The 25895-nt window shown below is 42.7% G+C and overlaps 1 protein-coding gene across 1 annotated transcript in view; it reads right to left on the bottom strand.

The window, feature by feature from the left end:
* Positions 1 to 25895, bottom strand: part of LOC121356598 (von Willebrand factor D and EGF domain-containing protein-like) — a 169510-nt gene that overhangs the window by 133354 nt on the left and 10261 nt on the right. The window lies entirely within an intron of this gene.

Below are 25895 nucleotides of genomic sequence, written 5' to 3'. Positions count from 1 at the left end.
ACTGACTCTGGCAGTGGTTTGTTTTCTTTTTTGTACTATTTCATTTATATTTTTAATTGTCCTAGTAGAGAACTGTTATTCTTATTCCCATATCTTTGCCTGAGAGCCCCTTCATTTCAAAATTATAATAATTTGGATGGAGGGAGTTTACATTTTCCATTTGAAGGAAGGCCCCTGCCTTCCTTAGCAGACACCTGTCTTTTCAAACCAAGACAATCCTAAATCCTTTTATATTCCAATTCATTTTAGGATTGGGATAATTTTCAAGGCGAACAAATCCAGTTTTAAATATATAAAGGTGCAAGCTTAGTAACATAAATATTTTAGTTATAAAGATTTTCATCATATCTGAATCAGGACCAAATCCCTTCACCTTTTAACATGATTTCAGCCTAATTTTAGGGATTAACATTTGAGTGTCTCCTCATCAGAAATCAAGTAGTGTTTTGAGGTTCCAAAGCCTTGTGACCTTTGAAAGTATGCGGGGTTTTAATTTAATTTATTACATGCATGAACGATTTAATCATGATATAAACTGATGCTCGAGTACAAAGTGCACTTCACATGCTTTTAAATATGTGCTGAGAAGATTCAGAACAAGTGTTGAAAAGACAAAAAAAAAAAAAAAGAGAAATTGTATGAAAACAACAGTAAAGGGTTTTGAGAAATCAGCTCAGCTTAGGCTTGAAAATATTGAAGCCACAGGTCAGACTCACTTGAGCTTGGCATAAAGCCAAGCACATCAGGGCTTGTGTGTGTGCATCTCAGAGTCTGGATCAAACCTGCTGCCCCTTGACATGTGTTTGTTTACACACCTGCCCTGTTTATTTTGTTCCCAGACAAATTAAACATTTCTTGAATTTTACAGAATATTCAGTTCTTTTCTTCTCACCTAATAAAAAGAAGCCTTGTGGTGATTCTGTTAGAAGCCGTTTATCTGCAAAGAGCTGAGCAAAAATGGCCTTTTCTTGGTTATCTGAGCCGTTCCTTGATGAGGCCAGGTCCCTTTTCCCCACGCCAGCGCTGCAGTGGGCACAGGAGGGGACTGAGGTGGAGCTGCTCTGCTCTGTGCTCAGCAACAGAAGGCTCAGCTAATTTCTTGCTGCAGTAATCTTTAATTGCTAATGATGATGTAAGAGGCAGGGGCCACATCACAGGAATTGCACAAACTGGCAGTTAGCAAAACCACCTCTTTTCTCTGTAAATAGAGCTTATTTATGTGGCGCCGTTGACAGAGAATGAGACCCCTCCCCACAACCTAATTTTTCAAATGTCACTTTTCAGATTGTAACTCTGCTTTAATATTACGCCAGTGGCACTCTGAAACACATTTATCATTTTTATTTTATTGACAAGATACTCAGAAGGTCAAAGTCAATCCATTTATGGCAGTATTTTTAAAGATTATTTTGATTGTGCCAAAGGCAAGGCAATGGTATACAAGACAAATGGGGACAAAATGTAGCGTAACGAAGGCTTTATTGCAATTTTCAGGGAACTAAACTGTCAAAGCCATTGCAATTGCAATGCAAAATTCTGCTGAATTAATACAATTGCCTTTTTAAATAAAAAGGAAGTGCCCTAAGCTTTTCTTTCCTATAGGTAAGAGACATTTCAGAGAGGGAGCACTTGGAAATATTGCACCTCTAATTAAATCTGGGATCAAATTCCTTCCCTCAGAAGTCCTTTCTGGAGACCACATGGAGACTGTCCTTTGCTAATTCCCAGCCCAAGGGAAGAAGTGACATTTCAGCAGACCAACTATTTTACAAAAATGAAAAGTTTACCCTATATTTAATACCCCTTATAAAAATGCAGACCCTCGCTGACCCCTCCAGTACCACTCAAGGCTCCAGGAGTGTTAATGGGAACAGAATCTTGGCTCCTGATGCCTTTTGCTTGCCTGAATTAGCTCCTGTCTGAACAAAAGGAAAAAGGAATCTAAAAGCAAACAGCTCTTTGCATGGTATTGCCACAGGAATCTTGCAAGGACACTGTGATGTAATTAATTGCATTCACTTTCTCAATAACAATAATATCAAATAGTGCCTTTAGATGTAACTAATAACCTTCTGCTTGATATGTATTAGCTATAATCCAAATTCACACCACATGTTGTGGTCTTGCCAGTGATTAACTACTCTGTCTAAACAATGCAAATATATCAGACACTGACACATGGCTAATTGTTTTTCATCCCTTGCATGGTTTTGTTTGCAGTAGTTTAGAAGAGGCTTTCTCACATCATCAGCAGAGGAGCTGCAGGTGGGCCTGGCAAAGGCCAGGGAGGCACTTGGAGGAGCACAAGGAGGAGACCTCCAAGGTCCCTCAGGAGAGGGGTGTTCATCCAGTAAATTCAACAGGATGGGGGACAAAAAGCCATGTGTTTGGTCCCAGAGGAGCCCTGGCTCAAACAGCCCCCTCTGAAGGTGTGTTTCACCCTGAATTCACTGCCAGAGTCTGTTGATGTGTGCCTGGGTCTGGTTGTGCTGGCAGGCTGTCACTGAGGAGGCAGGATGGCAAATGGATCTGCTGTCACACCCCTGGAGCCATCCTGGCGGGTTTTGTTCCCTGCCTGACGCAGAGCAGACCCAGGCACAAAAAGCCTCACCCGGGTTTTGCAGCGAGCCATGAGCAAAACAAACCCTCAATTACTGAGTTCCCCTTTGTAAAATGGTGCTCATTATGGCCCCGTGGCAGGATGATTGTAAACTTTAACATGCAAATTGCAGGCTGTGGTGCCAGTTAATTACCACTGGCTTTCCTGCAGAAATAAATGAATAAAGGCATCAATGTAATCAGACTTTATTATAAAAATGTTATTTAAAAGAAAACAACAAGAAGGCACAGCTGAGCCCTGGTGGTTCTTCATCTGAGAGATGCCCACTTGTACCTTATGGTGGCTGCAGCTACCATACCAAATCAGAGGAAACTTTCCTGTTCAATTTTAATTCAGGTGCAGGTATCAAGCTGATGGACAGCCATGAAGTGCTCAACATCCCAGCTGTCCCCCTTGTGAAAATTCATGTCTAGTATGGAACCAGTGCTACTCTGGGCTCTGCAGGTTAGGTTGTCTTAAAAAGGAAATATTTATTTTATTAAGAGAACAAATTTCATTTAATCCAGCGCTATTCCTACTATTGTATTTAAGGGGCCCATGAAAAAAAAAAAAAAGAAAATCTGGCTTTTTAGGGAGCTAGTTCTGCTTTCCTTCAGGAAGAAATTAAACATTGCAATGAGATTTTGTAGCTCTCTGTCCAGAGCTGCTGGAATTAAATGCTGGCTATACCTGGTGCTTTAGTCTCCTGCAAAGAGCTGCTTCTTGAACTACCACCAACACAATATAGGCAAGGAGCTGTTGCTAAGACATAAGCATTTGTTTGCTTTACTATAGACTCAAAAGCTTTTACCTTGGGTTTTTTTTTTTAATTTAAGATTTTTTTTGTCAGAAAGTTGTGGCAAAGAGACATTGAGTAGCTCCTTTTTGACACTGAAAGCAAACAAGTAATAATACCTGTTGTATCTGCTAAGTGAAAATGACATTTGAGTAGCTCTGGTGGCTGATGGAGCAGGTTCCTTGGGGAAAAGCCTGTCTCCACCAAAACCATGAGGAATGCTGCTGCTAATGCCTGGATGTTGAGAGTCATCTGTTGATGTGTGGGAAAGGAGGGGCAGCCTGTGGGCTCGCTGGGGAGAGGAGAGCCTCCTGCAGAAGGCAGAAGCATCCAGAAATATCCCATGGGAAATGAGCAGGAGGTGGACATCTGAACTGAATACGCTGCTGTGGGCAGGGGGCTTGGCTCTCAGCTAAAGGAAACATCAATGTGACCACAGCTGGAGGAAGATATTTGTGTCAGCAGGTCCTGGGGACAGCTGGAAGCCCATTCTGAGCTGGCCAATATTGTACCAGGTGGCAGTGAAGCTCCACAGGGCTGTACCAGGGACCAGCCAAACACGAGTCTGGAAAGGTGAACACAGGGCATCGCTTTGGGAGACTCCCTGCTTTGGGATCCCCTCCCTACCCTCACATCTAACCCCTGAACCACCCACTGGAGTTTCCAGCAGGTTGGTAGCTGGATGCTCTGCAAACAGCTGAGTCACCTGTACACTTTTTGGGCAGAGGTACTGGTGGGAAAACGCTGCTTTGGGTCTTCTTGCCGAGGGTCTGTCCCTCCTGCTCATGGCCATGGGAAGAAGCATCAGCCATAACAGAGATAAAGCCAGGAAACTTAAGAGTGGCAGGCTGAAAAATCATAAGGAAATAACTTGCTAAACCTGTGCTTTAATTTCTAAAGACAGGTGAGTATAAGTGTAATAGAGCTTTACCTGTCCCTCTTGCTCCCAGTAAATATCAGTGGCTTAGCTGGAGGAAGGTTTAAGAAGTTGTGAGATTTTGTTTGTTTGCTTTGAATAGCGGCTGCAAATCAAATAATATCAATAGGTGATGGCAGCCAGGAAACCCTGAAAGAAATATAGTCCACAAGCCTGAGGTGCATGTTTGCTTTGGGCAAAGCCACACAATATATCTAAAGGGCATTCTAAAGCCTTGGGAAATAGCTGGCAAATTGTAAAATAACTTTTGTGTGGAGGGTGGTTGAAAAGCCAGCGACTGGTGCAGGCAATGCTAACCAACAGCAGCATTTGGTGATGGGCTGTGATTGCTCAGTGACCAGGAGTGATGGGCCCCCACATGCAGATTTCCTTCTGGCCATCATCTCCATATTGTGGGAACTCAATCTGGAGTTTGCCCCAAAAATACATGTAGGCATATGTATGTATGCATACATATATTTAAAAATATATATATTTCAAATTATGTATGAGTACTTGTATTTTTGACATTTGTATGACATACAGTAATTTTTTGAGGTCCCTCCCTCTGTGGCAGATTTTCACATTTCTGCTTTTTGTTTCTTGCAGTCCACAGTGGAACAGAGCCTTTTCCATCGTGTTTGACTTTCTCTTCATGGGAAAATTATGAAATATTTTCATTTTGAAAACTCATTCTGAAATGCTGAGGCTAATAAGCCATAACTCCAAATTAATTGCAGACAAAGGATGTGTTCCCTTTCTTCTCTTTCTGTTTTAGAAACAGAAGGAACATTTTAATCACCAGCCACTTCCACGCTCAGGGGCTGGATTTCAGTGAGGTAGAAAAGCTCAGGTAAGAGTTTCTGAAGCTTTCAGCACGTGAGTGCCATCTCTTCCCCATATTATCATTTACCACACCTTGAAAGAGAGTTTGTGGAGAGACAGAAAGGCAGATGTTGGGAAAGGGAAATTCTTTCCAAGCTCTTAATGGATGTGTTCAAAACAACAGTAGAATCCAGCCCATCTGAGAACATTTAAAAATTCCTTTTGGTGGTTGCACGTTCCAGGTGAGCAAACATCTATTAGTAGATATTTGTAGCTAAGGAACACCTGACAGTTTATCAAAGTTAAAAGTTCCTGCCCTTATTTCACCAATACTTTAAAGACTTTTCTTCAATTCTGCCTGCTGATGACAAAAAAATTCATTCTTAATGATATTCAGAGGCAGAAATTTGTCGTGAATATGACAGTGATCACGACATTAAAATGCTTGAACCATGAGTGCTCCTCTGGTACATAAAACATAATAACTGTATTAAAAAAACCTTGATAGCTAATAAATAAAGCTATTTTCAGAGATTTCAGAATCAGAGGAACCTCCTACTGAGCTGAAATGATAAGGAAACCCATTGTACAAACACCACACACTCGTAATGGCCAGATCCTGAGCAAGTCACAAAGCATTCATAAGGCAAAAATGATAGAGATAAATGAGCCATTGTGCAAAATGAATGTAATTATAGAAATTTTGACCCAGGAAGAGGCAAGAGGCTGAGCACCTACTGAAAAGAATATGGCATTTAATACATGTTATTTGTACTGAATAACAGGCAGATCTGAGAGAATAAAAACCCCCTCTTACAATCTGAAGGTGTTGTTTCATAATGCATCTGAATTTCATTTGTCTGGGAACAAGGTCACTTGTCATCCTGGTCTTCTGTGGAGTAAAGCAATAAACTATTGACAAACCAAGGGCCAACGCTCAGTTCCAGAGCAAACAATTATTTATTCACGCTCCTATCTCTTATCTTGCCATGCATTTCTATTTTTAGCTTGTGGTTTAGAAAGGAGGAATTGATTATGTGAGATTTTCTTCTAGTTTGTGTATCCCCTGAATAATTTGCAGAATAATGAGCTGCATACAGCTCACACAGGAGGATGCAGGGACAGGCAGAGAAGCTTTTTGTGTGGGGCCAGGGGAGGTGTCAAGAGGGGCTGATCAAACAGGTGAAAACAAGGGGTCCCTGTGGAGAGTGTGAGCAGAGTCTCAGTGTCTTCCTGGCAGGTTACAGTGGATTTTGGAGAACTGTCACAGCAGATGGGACGGACAGCACTTTCTTCAGTGTCCTATATATAGAGCAAGTGAAGGAACTTTTTCTTTTCGTGTGGCCAACTGAAGAAAATGAGCCAAAAAGTGTCCAGAAGAATTTTCTTTACTTTAAAATGCTTCAGTTTCCAAGAATCATTGTCTGGCATCTCTCATCAGTGTGGATATTGCTCATGGACAATGTGGTGGACACAAAAAGGACAGGAAACATCACACAGATAAAAAGCAACAGGCCAGGTGAAGCCACTACACCTGCTTTGCAAAATGCAGCCTCATTTATTAAGTGTGCCAGTTAGAAAAAAACAGCAAAGCCAAATTGTGTCAATAGCTCTATTATATTTGACCAGATCTCCTCCTCACTTATTCTGGCTCAGTCCTAAAGCCAGGAAGGCTGAGAATCTGAATATAGAAATCACTTTCTATTGCTGTGTCACAACAGAATTCAAAACCTCATAAATTTCCTCAAGTTATCTCTAAGTTAATCATGATGCCTTTAAGGGCTTCTCAATAAAAATCAATAAAAATAAAATTATAATTATTGTTATTGATTGGTCTATTTTGCTCTCATCCCTCAGAATGAAAAAGTGAAATCAAAGGAAAAGGGTCTTTCTTACCTCCTAATCTCAGCTGAGCATACAGTCACAAATAGCTTTCCTAAATAGAAGCAACAAAAACAAACTCACAGGTTTTGATTTTAGAAGCCACTGGGCTCTATTCAGATGGAAATTTGATTTCCATGGAGAGCTGGAGGTGTTTCTGCACCTCAGCCATGACACTGGCTAATTACCATTCACGAGCCACACATTTTTCCAGACTGTCTCCATGGATAATGCTGAATTTTGGCCACATTTTCCTGCACTTCCTCAATGCAGTGCTGTATGTGGGTGATATTATGCTGGGGAAAGTGTCACCACTCCCTTGCTGTCAGTGCTCCCAGGCTGCAGCAGAGGCTGGTGAGCAGATAAGGGGACTCTGAGTGCTGCCAAATTCCAGGTCTGCCGTGTGTCCTGGGTGGGATTCAGCTCCTAGTGGATGCAGGGTGACCAGGCAATTTTTCCTGCCATTGTTTTGCTATTATTCATTGCTGTTATTCATCCCATTCACGGGCACAACAGTGGCTTCAGCTCTTCACGTGTTTATAATGGGCTTTTCTGTCAGGGCTCTGACATTTTGGATGAATGGCTGGGCTCCCTCTTGCCTCTGGAGCAAGGCTTTATTTGCTACAGTGCTGCAGTAATGTACACAGATATGCTCCACTTCCCAGCAGCTGCACTAACCTGGAAGGATCTTTCCAAAATCCTACCAAAATTTAGTTTTTCTCTGACCCTGTCCTTCACCCCCTTGTGGGCTGTCAGCTGTGTGAAACTTGGAGAGAGTTGATATGAAACAGTCTCGAGCACATAGCAGCTCCTGCTGTGGATGCAAAAAGTTCTCCTCATGCATTATAGCATTCTGGATGTATTTAAAGAATATTGAAATAAAAGGTCATGAGCTAGAAATAGCCAGCAGCCTGCCTGGCCACTGTGATAAGATAAAGCTGTGTACTCCCAACTGTGGAATTGCGACATTAAGCCTAATAGATTTCTAAAATCCAAATTTATCAGCAATCCTCACTGTTTGTTTCCTCAGCTTTTGAAAGGCACTGATTCTGTACATATAGCCATGGTATCTTCAAACCTAAAAGAAATCAGTGTCTTCCTGCCATGGAAAGAGGATTGTATCAGTTATAGCCAGCATTATCCCTGGGCCATGATGGAATTCCAGGGAATCTCACACACCTTTTTGTGTCTCTAGCACCTGGCAGAGGTCTGGTAATGCCTATTCACACATGAAACAACAAAGCTTTCAGTTCCTAGATACAAAAACCTGCAGATAAATGTATTTGATATTTTTATTTAGTTGATTTTAGTTCTCAGTTCTAACAGGCACTGATTTTCCTTTTTTGTTTAGGGTCATTTCTGCTTTGATTGCTCCACAGATCTCTGCTTATTTACCAGGAGTAGTAGGACCACCAATAAAAATAGCAAGGTTTCAGGAACCTGTGAGGCCTTCAGCTATAAGCTGCTTTTTGATGCAAAAGAAAATGCAGCTCAGCTGGTATCTTCACCACATTTACAGCTGCTACCTGTGCAACCTTTTAGGATGTAATTACCATAATAAGAAAAACCATCTCCATAATTATATCTGTGTAAAGCCCACTGCCTGTCTGTGGCCATGCAGCCAGAGCTGCAGGTACAGATCTGCACATCCACAGGGGACACAGGGGATTAGGGAGGCACAGGAGCAAACAGGGGACAATTGTTGCCCCATATGGTGCACATTATTGGCAGCTGTGCTTTGATCAGGATCAGCCGTGCAGAAGGCAAACCCACTGATTTCTTCTCATTTACACTGAATTAACTTTGATCACAGCATAGGTTTGTGTGTTTTAAAGCTTCTGCTGTCTTGAAAATGTGCTGGGGAGGTCTGTGTCCTCAGAAAAATGGAAATGAGCAGAAATGAGCCCTGTCCCTCAATGGCTGATGGGGCTGTGGGAAGGTTTCCCAGGCAGGGATGGCTTGGAGTGGGATGGGGATTTCTTCACCACGGTCTACATGGTGTTTCTTACAGGAGGTACAGCACTGGCACTTTCTGTTCTTTAGAAAGAAAATAAAAGAAAATCAGATTGCCAGATGGAGTATTCTCAATGGGAACCACTCTGCTCCTCAGACACTGACAATGCAGTGCAGCTTCTTCTCACCAGATGAGATGAATCCTAGCAATTTTTTATTTCCGTGGAGCCATTTCCATGCTGAGCTTTTCATTCTACTTTTCATTCTACTCTTCCACCTCCTTCTTGCCTGATAACAGCCAGAGCATGCTTTTAGGTTATAAAATAAAGTTATACCTTTTAGTGAAATACATGCTTTAAAAAATAGCATTACTGAGGTGAAGGAGGAAGCAACCAGATCTCAGTTCTTTTGCTAGGGAATAATTCAGCTGAAAATGTTATCTGTGCATCTCCATCCCCAGGTAAACAAGGCAGCATTTCAGGTTTTCTTCCATCTTTCTGTCATCAAAACAAGACTCGTTGTTTCATTCTTAGTTGGTAATTGGCTAATAACTGTAATTTTCATCCTGAGAAGATAGGCCAGTAACCAGTGCTCAGAAAAACCCAATATGACAATTGATCAATTCTTCATTAGACTTGATGCATTCAGGTTACCACAGTAATTTCTTTTGCAATTTGAGCTAAAAATAAAAAACAATCAGCAAAAATCTAGTCAAGCAATTTCAGATTGGAAAGCCATAACACAAATTAATGCACAAAGAACCAGCAGGCAATCAATTTATCATTTGCTACTTTATTCTTTAGCAATTTGCAGTCATTGCTGAGTTGCTTTTGAAACTTGTAAAATTTGATTATGTGAAACCTGGTGAGTGTCAGGCTTTGGTCATTTTGTGTTTTATGAGTTGTTTTATGACAAAAGGATGTAACCTCAGGCTGTGCCACGGGAGGTTCAGTTGGAAATCAGGAAAATTTATTCACTGAAGGGGATGTTAAGCATTGGAATGGACTTCCCAGGGAAGTGGTGGAGTCACCATCCCTGGAGGTGTTCAAGGATTGACTGGATGTGGCACACAGTGCTCTGGTCTAGTTGAAAAGGTGGTGTTTGGCCAGAGGTTGGACTCAACCATCTCAGAGGTTTTCTCCAACCTTAATGAAGGTGTGATTCTGTGATTCTGTGATTCTATTCTGGGGGTTGCTTGGAGAACAGAGGGTTTGTATAGGTGGGCCTGTCTGGCATCTGCTGATGTCCTGCACAAGCACACATAGCTCAGTCTTAGCCTGGAAGTCCTGGCAGCAACATTTCTGTAGTTGTCTACAATTAACCCCATTCAGAGAAGGTTTATTTGCCCCAAAAACTTCAAAAGCCACTTTGAAATCTGCAGTGTGGACCTACAGCTGCAAACAGAGCAGGAGCCAGCTGTGGTTCCTTGAGCAGGAGTGGCTGCTGCCTCTCCCACTGCACCCCCAGTGTGGGTGGGCTAGCACAGAGCTGTGATGATGATTTTGGGGTTTGGATAACTCACCTGCCAGCCCATGAACAAGGAGGGGTTTGCCTGTGACAGACGGAGCAGTGGTGGTGGTGCAGCCCCTACACCTCTCACATTCACCCACAGGTGACTTCAAGAGCACCTTCTCTTTTGTTATCCCCACAATGCTCATCTTTTGCATTCAGAAATGAGGACCCCTCTTTAGCCCTGGTGGTGAACTGAGTTGTATAAATGTTGCTTTCAAGCAGCAGGAATGCTCCAAGAGGAGCTGGGTGTGTTTGGAGCACAGGCAGCAGAACAGACCCAGCAGAAGGCAAAAACCAGGTGAGAGGAGCAGGGTGACTTGGGGACATTTTCTGCTGGGTTTGAGCTTCATGGGCAGATTTGGAGTTGGCTGATTTTCCCTGACTTCAAACCATGACTGCCATGTGCTGGGGCAATGGCCTGAGCATTTGGCTGTTTCATGGTAGATCCCCTCCCACTGAAGCCACTCTCTTTTCTGTAATTTTGTTGACTATTCAAATATAAACATAAATAAGAATGCTCTAACTTTGCCAACTTCCAATGCTGTTTCCCTTCTTTGAATTTTTCTTTTCTTTGAATTTTTCTTTTCACTGATGCATATTCAACTCTGTTTATAAAATGCATATTTTCTTGAAGAAAACCTACAGGTCTAATACTGAAATGTTCTGCTGCCTCCTTGCTGGACTCTCATTTTCACCCCACGTTACTGCTTACCCTTTTTGCCATGGACTGCAGCTCTCTGTGATGGTCTCTCAGCTCTCCCTCCATGATCCTTGTGGGTCCCTTCCATTTCAGGCTACTCTAGGATTCTATTTTTAACCCACAAAGGCTTTAAAATGTGGTGTGGAAGGAAACCCAGGGTCGAAATTTACTGTGAAGGTCTCTGCTAGATATTCCTTAGCCTCTCATTCCTCCTCTGTCATGCCACAGTAACACTGTAGGCTAAAGTCAAGTTCCATTTCATCCTCTCTATTATATGCTGAAATAAATGTCTGGTGCAAAGCAAGGCACTCAAATCTAGGTTATTCCCTTACAGAACATGTAGATTCAGCAGCATGGCTTGATATTAATAACATCTGAATGGCTAAATCCCTGCAAAGTGGGGTAAAAGTTTGCTCCTAGGGATCCAGCAAACACACTTAAACCACTGAATTATCTTAATTCTAAAATAGCCTTCCAGCAGCACCACAGGGCCAGGACACACTCATGGGTTATTTTGCTGTATCTGGAATTTTGGGGCTATTCCAGAGACATGAAGGCACAATGAAAAGCAGAGCTGGACGAACATGTGAAGGCTTGAGGTATAAAAGGATTAACAGATGCTAATGTTCTACATTTTTCTGCTGCAATAATATAAGTACAGACAGCTCCCAGAGCAAAGCAGAAAGTGAAGGATTGCTTGTAGGAGGGACAGAAAGACATGGCTATCATGGTGTGCTGCTGTAAATTCTGAAAAAAGGCAACTGTTGAACAGATGTTACCAGCACACAGAAGATTTAGTGCGCAGATGATTTACAATTCACTGGTCCATTGAGGAAAAGTTACTTTTTTCCATCTAAAGTAAAATCTTTCCAATTTCCCAGAGAAATAAAATCTTTAAAATCACAAAGAATGATTGATAATATTGAAATTCAAGCTAAGCTCCTCGTGAGCCTAAAAAAATTAAACATTTTGCAAGCAGGAGGCATTGAGGCATTTTGTTTGCACAGACATTGAAAGGAAAAAAAATATTAAACTTCCAGAAAAATATAGCTCTTTTTCTCTAGGCTAAATAGCTTGTCAGATTCAAAATGAAATTATGGCAGATCTTGCTGACGTGGGCAAAAGTGTCACTGGTGCCATTTGAACCCCCCATTAACCCAAAACACTCTCCCAAGGGTGCTCACAGCGTTGGGTTTGCTCCAAGGAGAATTATCCCTGTGTTTTTGTTTTCCTTATCTCCATTTCCTTCATTCACGTGAAATGTTTTTTTTTTTTTTTTTTTTTTTTTAATTCTAGCTGTGGGACAGCCAGGTCCAAAATGCAAATCACCTCAGGCAAGGATGTCTAATTCTAATTTATCTCCCATACAGTACAAGCACCTAAATTAATATGTCCCCTGGATACTCCTGCAAGATTTTTACATATTCCTTCAACAGCACAACAGTCTTCATCCATCCTGAGGGACAGCTGCCCCACTACCATTTTGGACCTTTTGGGTTGCAGTTTTTCATGATCCCAAGGAAGATGTGTTGGTGGCAGCCAGGCTGAGCTGCCATTCTGCCACTGGGGTCCCAGGCACTGACCTGGGTAAGGCAGGGCAGGCCTGACTCCAGTGGCCACGAGACCCAGTTAATTTCTGTCTTCCTCTCAAACTCATTTCTTGGTATTTGTTGCTTATTCATCATGACTCCTGACTGCAGAGAGCACATCAAAGTGGAATTTTTCCCTTTAATCGGGGACCAAAAACATTATCACTCAGATCATAGGATTGCAGTCTCCATATTTTTTTCTCAGACCTATTCTTGGAATGTGTCCCATCATTTAAAATCCTCTTCTAAGGCAGGACAAATTACCTTTTCTCTTTCAAGGCAAACCTTTTCTTAGGAGATAGACTTTGTGGGTGCATGCCAAGAATGACATAGATTTTTATACAGATTAAATCTTATTTGCAATAATGATTTGCAGTATTTTCACATCACCAAAGTCCTTTCCAAGATTTCTTACAACAGCAGGTTATTTTGGCTGTGATTACATGAGAAATTACAATCCAGCTCTTTGCAAAAGCCTCTGCAAATAGTCATTAAGCTAAGAGTGGGATGTAAAGAACTGACATGTCATCATATGAGTGTGCACATGAAATATGCAGAAGAGACTGTTTTTCACCCTCTTTAAAAGATAGGTGCATAACAAGTATATTATATAGTTATTATATATTTATAGTAGCTAAAATAAGAGCTGATGTTTTCCTGCCAGACCAAGCAGCAGTTGGACCTGTTAACAAACAATGTCAAGATTAAACAGAATAAACAAACCAATTAATCACTTCTTCTGGCCCAAGTAAAATTAACACTACAGCTGAGTTAGCGCCCCTTACACTGAGAGGGGGTGAAAATCCCTGTCCACAAGGCAGAACCTTGCCAGAAGGAGAAAGAGAGGGATGCTCTGGGGACAGACTGCCTGTCCCTGCTGTCCTGAGGTGCAAGCCAAGCCAGCAGCAAGAACCACAGGACACCTGGGCACTGCAATGGGAGGTCAAAGCAAGGAGGGCAGAAAGGACTGGGGAAGGTCATTTAATGTCCCTGCATCCAGCAACACCCCCCAGGGACTGTCACACACCAGATAACCTCTGGGAACTTGAGGGATGCTCAATTGCCGGGTGTGTGCTCTTAGCAGAGAGCTTCTTTTGGGTCGTTTTGGGGTTTTTTGCATTGTTTTGGCAAAAGACTTCTCTCTCTGAACAGCTCCCAGTGCTGGAGCTGTGCTCCTCAGGGGGAATATCTCAGGTCCCTCTGAGGAGAGGACTCCAAGCATTCCCCTGCTGCTCAACAACAAGGAGGGCTTCTTCACACCCCTGCCTGTTTAGGGCTTGGCATGGATTTTCTGTGCTTGTTTTACTCTGTCCTTGCTAACAACTTGCCCCTGAGTCTTTGGATTCAGTAGCAAGTAAATAGAGTGAGATACTATTATGTTAATTTCAGCATGCTTTTGGGCTGATAAAAGTGAAAAGTATAAGCTTTTGGGGAGATTATTGCATATAAATAGGCTAAGGCAATGGCATGGAGAACCTAGCCAAGCAGCAGCTTCACCATTAAGATTTTATCTAAATGATCCAATGTTATGAAGGAAAAAAAAAAAAAAAAGCAGCAGAAGGCTGGGTAGCAAGATCAAACTACCTAAAAATCTGATTTCTGCTCATGCAGAGGTTTTGAATGTTGAGGTTTTTAGTATGTCTGCGAGATGCTCAGGCTGTGGTGGTGCATCAGAACAGTTAATCTCTTGCTGGGGTGACTGTGTACATCTTGCTAGAGCAAACAAATATAAGTGGCAAGGGAAAGGATTTTGTTCCCTGACACAGTTGTTCTCCTGACACTTCACACTGTGAAATACACTCCAATTTCCCAACAGAAAGAAACTGAAATTATGAAGAATAAGATTGACTGAAACGGATGGCAGTGTTTAAAAAATGTTAGCTAGTATTGATGTTTTGGAGAGAAAAAACGACTCCAGGAATGCTGGCCCGAGGAGGTGATGGATAGGGCTGCCACGGGGGCTGTGTCATGCTGGATAAGTCACTCCAGCCGTGTCAGAGGTGATCATTACTCCTGTGCTCCTTGTTTTCTGGTGCCTGACTGACGACCCTGATATGCAGAAATACGAGGCACTTAAAGCTCAGCTGCCTCTGAAATCTTGGTGTTGGAGCAGGCTGTGAGCTTTCTGATGAAAATCTTTTTTTTTTTTCCCCTCTGTTGGAAAAGTTGACTTGCCACAGCTGAGATTTTCACAGAGTGTGTTTCTCCATTGAAGTTCTTGTTGTGTGAATTTTAGTACAGAATTGCTGGAGGGCAAAAAGGGAGGAAAGAAAAGGGAGAAAGCTCTGCACTTTGGAATAATCAAAGCACATGAGAAAACAAAAAATGAGGGGTTTGGGCTCTGCTCTGGGTCTGCCTGAGCAAAACTTCCCAAATTAATGTCACTATCTCCTGGGCTGGTAGCTACTAGGGGGTTGTGGGTGTGGGAAAAGGGGAGGAGAAAAGGATCTTTCTCCTTTTCCCTCTCTTTCTCTGTGCTTTTACTAAACATTTCAAAAGAATTTGTTTCATTTCAGTGTGAAAGAGTGGAAAAAAGTCTCTGTGCTTTTCATGAAAGGGAAGAGCAGCTCTGTGCCTGGCTCTGCTCTGGGCAGCTCTGGCTTCAGGGGTCAGACACCTCAGCAGATGGGACACACTCAGCCCCATTTCCCTGTCTCTGCAATTGCAAATTAACAAAAACAATTAACTTCTTGTCCTGGAGATGTTGGTGAAGGCAGGATACCCCACACCTCACACTTGCCTTTTACTAGACCAGTAATGCTGCAAGAAAAGAGAATTGGCTGACATGCTGCAATGGGTTCTTAATAATCCACACCAGCCTTTTCCTTATTTCCCTGTTTTCTGAGGCAGGATTTAAGGTTGCTAATCCATGCACCTGTGGGGTTTCCCTGCCTCCTTCACAGTCCCAGGTGAAGGAGTTTTGGGAACAATGATCTTCCAGACAAGGTGTCTCACCACTTAAATCACAGCTCACCCCATTCCAGCCCTGGTTAGGCTGCTCTCCCTCTTTCTCCACCATCTGTGGCCATGAGGAATACCCAGCTGTTGTCTCTCTGCTCCACATATAAAAAGAATAATAATCAAGTGCTCCCTTCTCTGAGGTAAGCTTATTTCCTTTTCACTTTCCTTTCAGGTCACATTTCCAGGTCCCTTGTTAGCATTGCAGCTCGTTTTCTGAACTGCCTCTAATTTGTCCAGCTTTATTTCAGTAGGATGATCAAAATTAGTCACAGTAGTCCAGCTGTGGCCTCTCAAATCCATGGGCACAGGTCTAATGAGTTGCTGTGTTTTATGTGCACTGTGCTCAGTAAAAAATTCTATTCTTAATTTTTCCTAATGACTCTGCAAGTTGTAAATCATTAGGAGGCTGCATGGAAGGCAGTCTGGCTGGTTTGTAGCATCTCAAACCATCCTTTTTTTCACTTTTTCTTGTTAAGCACTGAATTTTTGCCTCTGTTTTTGCCCTTTGGATGTCAGAAGTTCTATGTTCATTTTTGAAGGTAACTTCTGTTTCTAATGATTTGGTTTTTATTCATGGTGGTATACCCATTTTTAGCTCTTTCTCTTGTTTTTTGTGCCTTGTGTTCTTATTAAGGTCTTGAAATCAACTGCTAAGTATCTGATTGTAATGAAATGTCTCTGAGAAAAATGAAGCAAAAAAAGATTTTGAATGCATTTATGTTCCCTTTATATTACCTGCTCTTTTTCCCTGTTAATGGATCTACACTACTTCCCTTTGCCTTTAACATTGATATTATTTTGCCTTCACCCTACAAAGGCTATGAAAGTAAATTAATGACTGCAAATTAAATACCCAGTTAGGCTTTTTTCTTCTTCATTATACTGTCTGGAAATAAATGGAATTTCCTAGATGGGTTTTGCTACTTTGAGCAATGCATGCATTAAAGCCACGTGCTCGCAATGAGAGTGACATGAAATACCGGCTCAGCGGAGTGTCATCTATCCTGGCAGCTGCAGGAAGCACCAGTCCTGCAGGAACCAGGGCATGGTGATGCCACAGGGGCTGGATCAGCATTTACAGGCACCAGGAGCAAATTGCAGAGGTGCAAACAGCTGCAGATTTGGGGTTTCCTGGTTGGTGACAGCTTCCCACTGTGACTTGGTGTGTTGATAGGTGGAGGGGGAAATATTTGCCCTGCCCTGGTAGTGTCCTGTCAGCTTCTTCAGGGTGAAGGGAGCTTGTGAACAATGGTCTCCCTGACAAGGTGTCTCACCACTTAAATCATGGCTAACCCCATTCCAGCCCTGGTCAGGCTGCTCTCCCTCTTTCTCCACCATCTGTGGCCATGAGGAATAGCCAGCTGTTGCCCTGGTAGTGTCCTGTCAGCTCCTTCAGGGCACTGAGTCCTTCCTTGCCTTGCAAGGAGTTGGGTCTTTCCCTCCTGCCTCCATCTGTGACTGTTCCATGCTTATCCACTGGAAAAAGGGCAGAATAATGAATATACTCCCAGTGAACACATGCATTTGTGGCCATTTCCACTGCTGAGGTGTGTGGTGGGTGTCTGATTGTGCCAGTGCTGCTCTCTCCAGTGCTGGTACCCTGCTTGCCCCGTGTCTCTTGTGAGCATCTGTTTTGAGACTTTTTGTGACTGCACTGTTCTACCCAGAGGGAACAATTAAAGTGGACTATGTTGTCTCTGGAGTGACCAAGGTTTCCTGCAACAAGGCTGTTCTTACCTGGTGACCTGCAGAAAAATTAAGACCTTATTTTCTGCTGGAGAGGTGTGAACAACCGCCAGAGTGAGTCCACACTTGACCTTGCTTTCCTCTCAAATACTTTTTTTTTTCCTTGTACTTTTTTTTTTATTCTCTTGTCCAATCTGTCTGCTGGGGATTTTACTCACAGGCTGTCATCTGACCTTTCTGCCCATGACTGTAAAATTAATTAAACATGCCTCTCTCCATGCATGCTCACTAAACAGGCTGTCCATTCCAGCATTAGTTAGTACAGAGTTCCCATCAATATTAACAGCAGATATCTGAATACAGGGCATGGAAATTCTGCACTCTGCCTGCTGTACAAATCAGCTCACTGTACATCCCCTCCATGTCCTGTACGTGTAGCCTCTTGTCCCCTGTGTCCTTTTGACTTAATTTTAGTTTGCCCTCTACTTTCCCCTCCATTGCTGTGTTCTACATGGGCAGTTGGCCGTGTGACTTAATCATGTTGGTCTCCTCCTGCTGCTTTACCTCAATCATCTCCAACCTTTTTCCACTGAACTGACAAAGGGACTTTCTCCTGCGCCATGGAAAACATGAGCTAAAGCAATATGACAGAGCTGGGGTTCTGCATGCATAATTTCAATAACATCCCGTGTAACCAGTCACCGGGCTGAGCTCTTTTTAATGAAATCACCCTTGTTATCAGCCTGTTTTCATTCAGTTCTCACAGAAGGATTGCTCACAGCATGAGTCATGCCAGGCATTTCAGTGTCTCTCTCAGGAAAACAGTAAAGATAATAAAAAGGGGTAAAAGCATAAAAAAACATTTGGAAATATAACACTTAGGAGCAGTGATACTGCTGATAATTTTCAGCCATTTTGCAGAACATTAAGAAAAAGAAAACTCAATCAAATGCCAAAAATGACATTTTATTTACTGATTTTTTTTAAAAATATTTCTGGGCTTACTTGCATCATTGTGCAATTTTAAAGTTCCATCTTTTTTCATTTTAAGGTTTTCTGCTCTTCTCCATAGAATAATAGAAAGCTCAGCAGGGCAGGAAAAGACACTCATTTAATCAAGTGAGGCTGGGGCTGAGCCCCCTGCCAGGGCTGCAGTGAGGTGGTGCTGAGGGCTGAAATGTGCCCTCCTGCTGCCATCCTTAGGGAGCAGGGTGAACACTGTCCCTCTGGCTGGGGAGGTGCTTTCTGACCTCAGTCCTCTCCTGTCTAAGCAAGGAAGGGTCACACCACACACAAGCATGCACTGAGATCGTCTCTTGTTGGTTTTTTTGCATACATTTTCTTCCAAAAAGTACTTTTTTCTTTTTTTTTGCAAAGTCAGTTGGTGATATCTACATCATTATGAAGCTTTCCTGGCACTGCATCTGCTGATTGATGGCTGTGAAAATGCAACATATTTCATTTTCTTTTCCTAGACATAAAGCCAGCTGCTAATGGTTTTCCCAGGGTGAAGCTGGCAGCTGCAGGATCAGGTCTCGGGGCTCTGAAATGTACATTTGCAGGAGAACCACCTGGGCTTTTGGCTGTTTCATTAGTGGTCATTACTGCTTGTAGAAAAGGATCTAAGCAGAGTGGGTGCTGAGCCTGGCTGTAAATTCTGGGGTTTGATTTGGGAAACCACAGCCGTTAGTGTCGGATGGAAGCGATCTCAATGATCTCAAAATCTTTCTGTCTGCAATTAAAACTTCCATCTCCTGTTTCCAAAACCATATTGAGTCCCGTGGTTTAACAGTTCACATTTATTTACTTTTATTCATCTGCTTCTTCAAGTCAAATACAGAAACTAATGCATAAGTAGCACCCTTTTAATGTTAATTGTGAGTGCTTGCTGAGGACTGAAGTGTGAATGCCAGAGCATCATTAAGATGAAACTGTGGCTCTCTGCAGACACCAGACAGCAATAAGTAATCTTCTCCTTCAGTTCTTGGACAAAATTATTATCTAATTCACTCTAGAAAGAGGTGCTTTATTTCAACATGTCTATATTTACTCTGACTTTCCTGTATTTAATACACAGCAAGGGACAAGGGACTGTGGTGGTCTCCAAGGCCATCTGGGCTATGGGATTGTTGTTCTTCTGCCTCAAAACCCCTCTTTGACTTTGAAAAGAAATGGTGGGATTGGTCCCTCCTGGATGTGTGAATGGCATGTTCTTCTGGGAGGTGGAGGCAGGCAAACTTCAGGGGCTTTGGTGGTGCTGGCTGTTGCTCCCTAAGCTGAATTTTTAAAAGGCAGGCAGGAATTCTTACCTTTCCTAGAGAAAGATAGACTCACCTGGATGCCTGGGGGGGGAAAAATAAAATAAAGCAGAGCTGTGAAGAGATTCCCCATCAGTTTTGTAAGCTGCTGTCAGGCAAGGAGCAGGAGGATCTGCATTTGCATTTCGTGGAGTGTTTCACAGCCACTTAAATGGGGAAGAACAAAGCAGGAATGATTGCTTGTGCTGCAGTTTCTGAGAGCAGCAAGAGGATTTCATAATCACACAAAATCGCGCAAGCACAAATTTTGCATTGTTGGCCCCTGACAGAAAACTGACCTTGACATATACTTGAACAATCTTAAATAGAATAAATAGGTTTTATAAGCAGAAATACTGTAAATCAGAACCTTGCTTCCACATAGGGAAGTCCTGTTTGCTTGATTTCTGATCTGAATGATGAAGAAGAAGCATTCCCAATTGTTGAGTGGTTGAGAAGTGGGCCCAGAGTTTACATCCTTTTCTCCTGCGAGGCTCCGTGGGTTGAATTCTCTCTCCTCAGTGAGTGGCACAGAGCCTTTAGATAAGGAACCTGTGAAGAATGGCTGAGTGGTGAAAGCTATTATCCTAAAGACTGATATTTACTGGATTCCTGCTCTTTGCCTTTCTAGCTGAGTCACAGAATTTCCTTTGTTGCTGCACATTCATTTCCCTCCTTCCCCCAGCAAACACCATTGAATTGAGCAGGCACATGTCTTATACACAGTTGCCCAGAGTCATCTCCAAAAACCCTTTTAAGTCCTGCTCACATACAAATGAGCCTTGAACACTCCCAGGGCAGAGCAGCGCATTAGCAAGCCTGAGAATTAACAATAGAATTGGGTCAATAAGAAAAGGATATCCTATCTGATCACAAGGTTCCCACTGCAACGTGAAAAGCTGCTTTCAGTGCTGGAAATACAGTAGAGCAACAGTTAAATTAGTGCCACTGTACAGAGCTCATTTGGAGCCCTGCCTGCTTGTTCTGATTTGCACAAGCAGTGGGAAAGGCTATTAGGATAATCAGGAGAATGGAGAGCTTGCTTTTAAAGTATAGGTTGAAATTAATTTGCTTAGCCTAGCAAAAGGGAAAACGAGGATGCATTTTGTGTTGCTGATATGTGCATAGCAGGGAGGGGAACTTGGGGTAAGGGAGAATGTGGTGAAAACATCTGCTTTCAGAGCAACATCTGTGAACATATTTGAGGTGGAAAATAGGGAATTTCTTTCTTTTGAAAGGTAAAGATCTAGGTGATTAGAGCAAAATATATTTTTTCCAAGATGGAATTTTCCCTTGCCACTATAGCAAGGGACCCGACCTGAGCAAGAGCCATGGCATGGTTGGTTCAGGAGGGGCTTCTGTCCTGTCACTGAGGGAGTGTCACTGCGTGGTGGCATTGGCCAAATCCTTTCTTTTCTCTGTCTCAGAACATGGGTGTGACCGAAACACAACCTCTGTGTGGCAGGCAAAAAACCAGAGATGCCCCCAGCCACACTGACTGGGCAGACAGGAATTATATCTCATGGATGTAATCCTGAAAAACTTCCCAGAGACCAAAAATGAGCTTGATGGAAGAATCTCTCCCCCCAGGTTACTTGGGTATATTTAATGAAAGGAAAATGTCTGCACATGACTGCAGACACTGAAGCTGGAAGATTCTGGATCAGGGGATCAGAGAGCTCTGAAAGTTTTGAAAATATATTCTTGCCCTCACCCACTGCAGATTTGATTGAATGCTTACAAACCATGTTATTGTTTACAATATTTCACTCTTCTGATGCAAGTATTTTGAAACCTGTTATCTGTTTTGTTATTTTATCATCAATTATTGAATTATTGTTGGGGGAGGTTTGTACATTCACTATCTTCTCATAAATATCCTGGAATATAAAAATATCCGATTTTTACACTCTTCCTATGAATAAATTAAGTTGGATTTATGAGGCTTATGGCCTGTTCTTCCTCTGTTCTTTGGAGGGCTTTGTGAATGTGCAATGAGAGCTCTTATTTCTTATTATGGAATTTTATAGTCACCATGTACTGGGTTAATGTAAGAAGTATAAATAAGGATATGCATTTGCCTGTGAGATATTTGAATATGGAGAAGAGCATCTGAGGTTCAGAAAATATGAACTGAAGCACAGACTGTATATCTTACTCTGTAAATAGGAAGAGAAACTGTTTCAAGTGCTGAAAAAAGAATGGAGTGTGTGGGCCTTGTCCCCTAGGAAAGGTAAAAAAGCCATTGGATTTTATTTATTTTTTTTAAGCCATCGTGCTCTACTCTCCAACTACATTTTAGCAAACAGCCTCAGATGCTGCAGTTGCTCCCTCTCACCTGCTGGGCTCCTGCACAGGCTTTCACAAAGTGAAAGAAAAGGCACTGAAAGCAAGAGAAGCTGGAAAGGATTAACAGCCAGGATGCTTTGCCTTCCAATAGCTCCTCTTCTCTTTGGTCTGCAGGAACTTGGGTGACGTTAGTTCATGCAGCCTGAGACCCAGACAATAACCCCATCCTACTTTTAAAAGAAAAAAATAAATAGAGACACACAAAATACTCTTTTTATTAAAGAACACAGGCTAAATCCTGTGATTCTCTCTCCTGTGCCTGAGCAAAAATGATCCTCATTCATCCCTGCCCTGTGTCCTTGTCCTTGCCATAGCTGAATGCTGCTTTAGCAGCATCAGCTCCAGAAGGATGCAGGCCATGTCCCTGACACAAAGGAGGGGATGGGGATGGAGCCAGCACAGCTGTGCCTGAAGAGACAGCAGCTGGAGAGGACTGGGGTGGCCACCAAAAGACAGAACAGCTGGAAAACAAACAAAAAAAAAAATTGTTTTAAAGGAGGCACAGACAAGCTGGCTTAAGTGAGAGGAGCAGGTGCTGGTCTGGAGAGGCGAGATCACCTCGTGGGCTGGGGAGACCCTGGGAAAGGAGCAGAGCAGGAGATGGGAAGGAGAAAAGAGAGTTTGTGCTTCACACAGGTTGGGGAAAGCCATTCCAGCAGCTCTGCAGCCTCTGGGCTGTGGCAGCAAAAGGCCCTGGGGAAGGGGCTTGGCACAAGTGACGTTTTTGGTTTCCCTTCCAAGCAGAAATTCGGGGGAAGCCAGCACGAGGCTGCTGCTCCCAAAGGGCTCTCAGCCCTCCTGGGCAGATTTCCTTCTGCTGCCAGCAGGATTGGCAGTGGCTCTCTGTAGGAATGGGACAGCACAAGTTCATGGACAGGCTGACTGTAAAGCTCAGTGTTTTGGAGTAGGGGTTCCTGCTCTTTGTGCAGTACTGTGGATGAGAGCTTTTGTACTCCTCTCACTGCTAAAAACCCATTTTCCTTTAGCCCTAAAAGTGAGAGTGCAACAGGTATTCTAAGCATAATGGGCACTTTATTCAAAAGGTTAAAAATCGCTCTGCTCTAAAGCAAAATGGTGATTTCTCACTGTGCCTCACTGCTGTACCCATCTTTGCTGCTCTGGGGGGCCAGAGGGAGAGCCAGGCAATTGTGCTGTGTTCTGCTTTGCTGTGAAATCCAGTCAGATTAATGAATTTGGGGTCCCTCGAGATTTGCATAATTTATATGCACATCTTGCTGTTTAAAGTGTTTTACGAAGTCAGGAAATAAATTGTAGGTTTTATAAAAATATCATCATTAAAAATTGACTTGTACTAAATATTGGCTCCAGGAGCGTGTTTGAAGTTCAAGTATGATGGATTGTTTTCCTCACTGAAAACTATAAAAAACCAGGAGAGACTTATGATGATAAAAAGTACTTTTTTTAGGTGGTTACATTATCAATCTTTATATTGAGCCAAATGCTGCTTGCATTTCTTCTGTGCATATTTTATTGACTTCATTGTGACCCATTGGGGAAGGACAGAAATATTTGTATTACGGTGAAGAAATATTGTCACATACAAAATCAAACTGTGTTCTTTAACCAAATATAAAATTTCAGAAGACAGAAATGTCTTTAATATGACTTAATCACTCCAGATTCTGGCAACCTGCAATAAATTTTCTGCTATAAAAACAGAAGGGGAATTTTCTTGCCTTCCTTTGCCTTAGTAGCACAGATATCAAGATGATGAATGTTATTTTTTCAATAGTTTGATTCAGGAGAAAAAAATGTAAAACTATGCAAAGGGGAATGTGTGACATGTAAGGCTGATCTCAATGTTTTTTTAATGAAAATGAGTTTGAGGACAGCTGCTACAATGAAAAAATGAGCCAAACTCTGTTCACTGTATGGCTGCTCTGTTCCCAGTGAAAATCAGTGGATCTGGACAGGACCAACAGCCTTGAATTTCACATGGTATTGCATGTTAAATAACACGAGTTTAAAATTAGACACAGTCTTCTATTTTTATGTGGTATCAAACCAAGACTCAATTGTTTGAGCAGGGAACAGAGACATGCAAAAAAACTGCTAAAAATGTGAAGTTCTACCTTGCTGCTATGATTAAGTTTTTTACAGAAAGGGTGATAAAGTTCTGGAATGGTTTCCCTGGGAAGGTGGTGGATGGTTAAACACCATCCCTGGGTGTGTTTAACAAAGCCTGGATGTGGCGCTGGGTGCCAGGGCTCAGTTGAGGTGCTGGGGCTGGGTTGGACTCAGTGATCCTGGAGGTCTCTTCCAACCCCGTGATTCTGTGACTAGACGTGAAGCAAGAAATCCTTTCCTATCCTTTTCCCCTGGAACAAGGGTGCTGGGAGAGACAAAATGTCCAAGGAAAAGCAGGAGCTGGAGAACAGCAGGTGGGATGAGGCAGGCTCTGGGCAGGGCAGGAAGGAAGCAGAGTCCCTGGGCAGGGATAGGAGGCACAACAGCACCAAAACCTTCTGCTAAAGCTCCTCTCACAGCCCTTGGCTTGAACAGAGTGACTTGGGCACACAAATGTCTCCTCACCAAGCACTGGAATGTCTGCCTGGAGAAGTGGCGTAGTCCCCATCCCTGGGTGTGTTTAACAAAGCCTGGATGTGGCACTGGGGGCCAGGGTTTAGTTGAGGTGCTGGGGCTGGGTTGGACTCCATGGTTCAAAGGTCTCTTCCAACCTGGGCATTCTGTGAATTCTGTTTGTATGGGCCACAGTGTGAGACTGCAGGGGCAGGGCAGGGCTGGCTGCAGGCTCCTGCTTTCCCACCCAGCCCTTCCTGGGAATACAGCAAGGAGCTCTCTCCTGCTGGATTTACTGCTCAGCAAGCTCTGCCCTCAGTCATGGAACAGAATGGCCAGGCAAAAGGGAGAGAAGCATCCTTCTGCTGCTCATGGAATGGGTTTGAAATAAGTTTTCATCTCTGTGTTGGATATCTGTGAAAATAAAAATGGAATTCTGAAATTCTACTCAATGGCTGCTTTTTCTCCCATTTTGCTGCCCAATTCTTGCCTGTTTGACTGTCTTGCCTCACTGAGAGCCCTGAGCCAAAACAGGATGGGAGTTTCTTTAAATAACAACACTGAGATCATGAGGCAAATATGGGCAGAGCTGTGTAAAACCTTCTTGATGATAAGCACATCATGAAAGTGGTCCCTGGTGCCCAGGAGACTGATGTTAGGCAGTGGCTGTCCTACAGATGCTGTTCTGCTGCTGGGTGCTGTGTGTTACTGCCAGCTCACGTTCCTCCACAGCTTCACTTGGGCTTCAAATCAACAGTCACACACTGATAAGTTTCCTGGGCCTTTATTTTCCAGTTCCCTGAATTATGGGCTAGTGGCAAAATCACACAGATAAAATCTTCCAGATGCCTTATCTGCGTTTCAGGAATAAATAACGTGCTGGGTTTCCTCTTGAACTCTCTCACAAAATGCATCACTAGGGGTCACCAGAAAGAAGCAAAACTTTGTTATTTAACCTGGAATGTCTGTGAATTTATACAGTGTTTTTTAGCTAATCTTTTAGAGAAGGTAATTTAGTCTTCAAAAAGCAAGACAAATTATTTTTCTACAGACAACAGGTATTTCCTGCTAATGAAAATGCCATTATAGAAGGCCTGTATTAAAAGAAAGAAGGGAAAGAAAAAAAAAAGGGTTTGTGTGCAATTCCTCACTCCCATAATTGCATGCTGATACTGAATGGACACTGTGATTTGAAATTTTACTCCAAGCTAAAATAAGATGTTTGCCTTTCTGGTTTGGTAACCTGTGTCAGAATACTGGCTAATTTAGCAGTCTGAATTTTACTTTTTC

Source organism: Pyrgilauda ruficollis, unplaced genomic scaffold (genome assembly GCF_017590135.1).
Source record: "Pyrgilauda ruficollis isolate IOZ18807 unplaced genomic scaffold, ASM1759013v1 scaffold3, whole genome shotgun sequence".
NCBI lineage: Eukaryota > Metazoa > Chordata > Aves > Passeriformes > Passeridae > Pyrgilauda > Pyrgilauda ruficollis.
The sequence above is the reverse complement of the archived record's forward strand: the minus strand, read 5'-3'. Positions and strand labels throughout refer to the sequence as shown.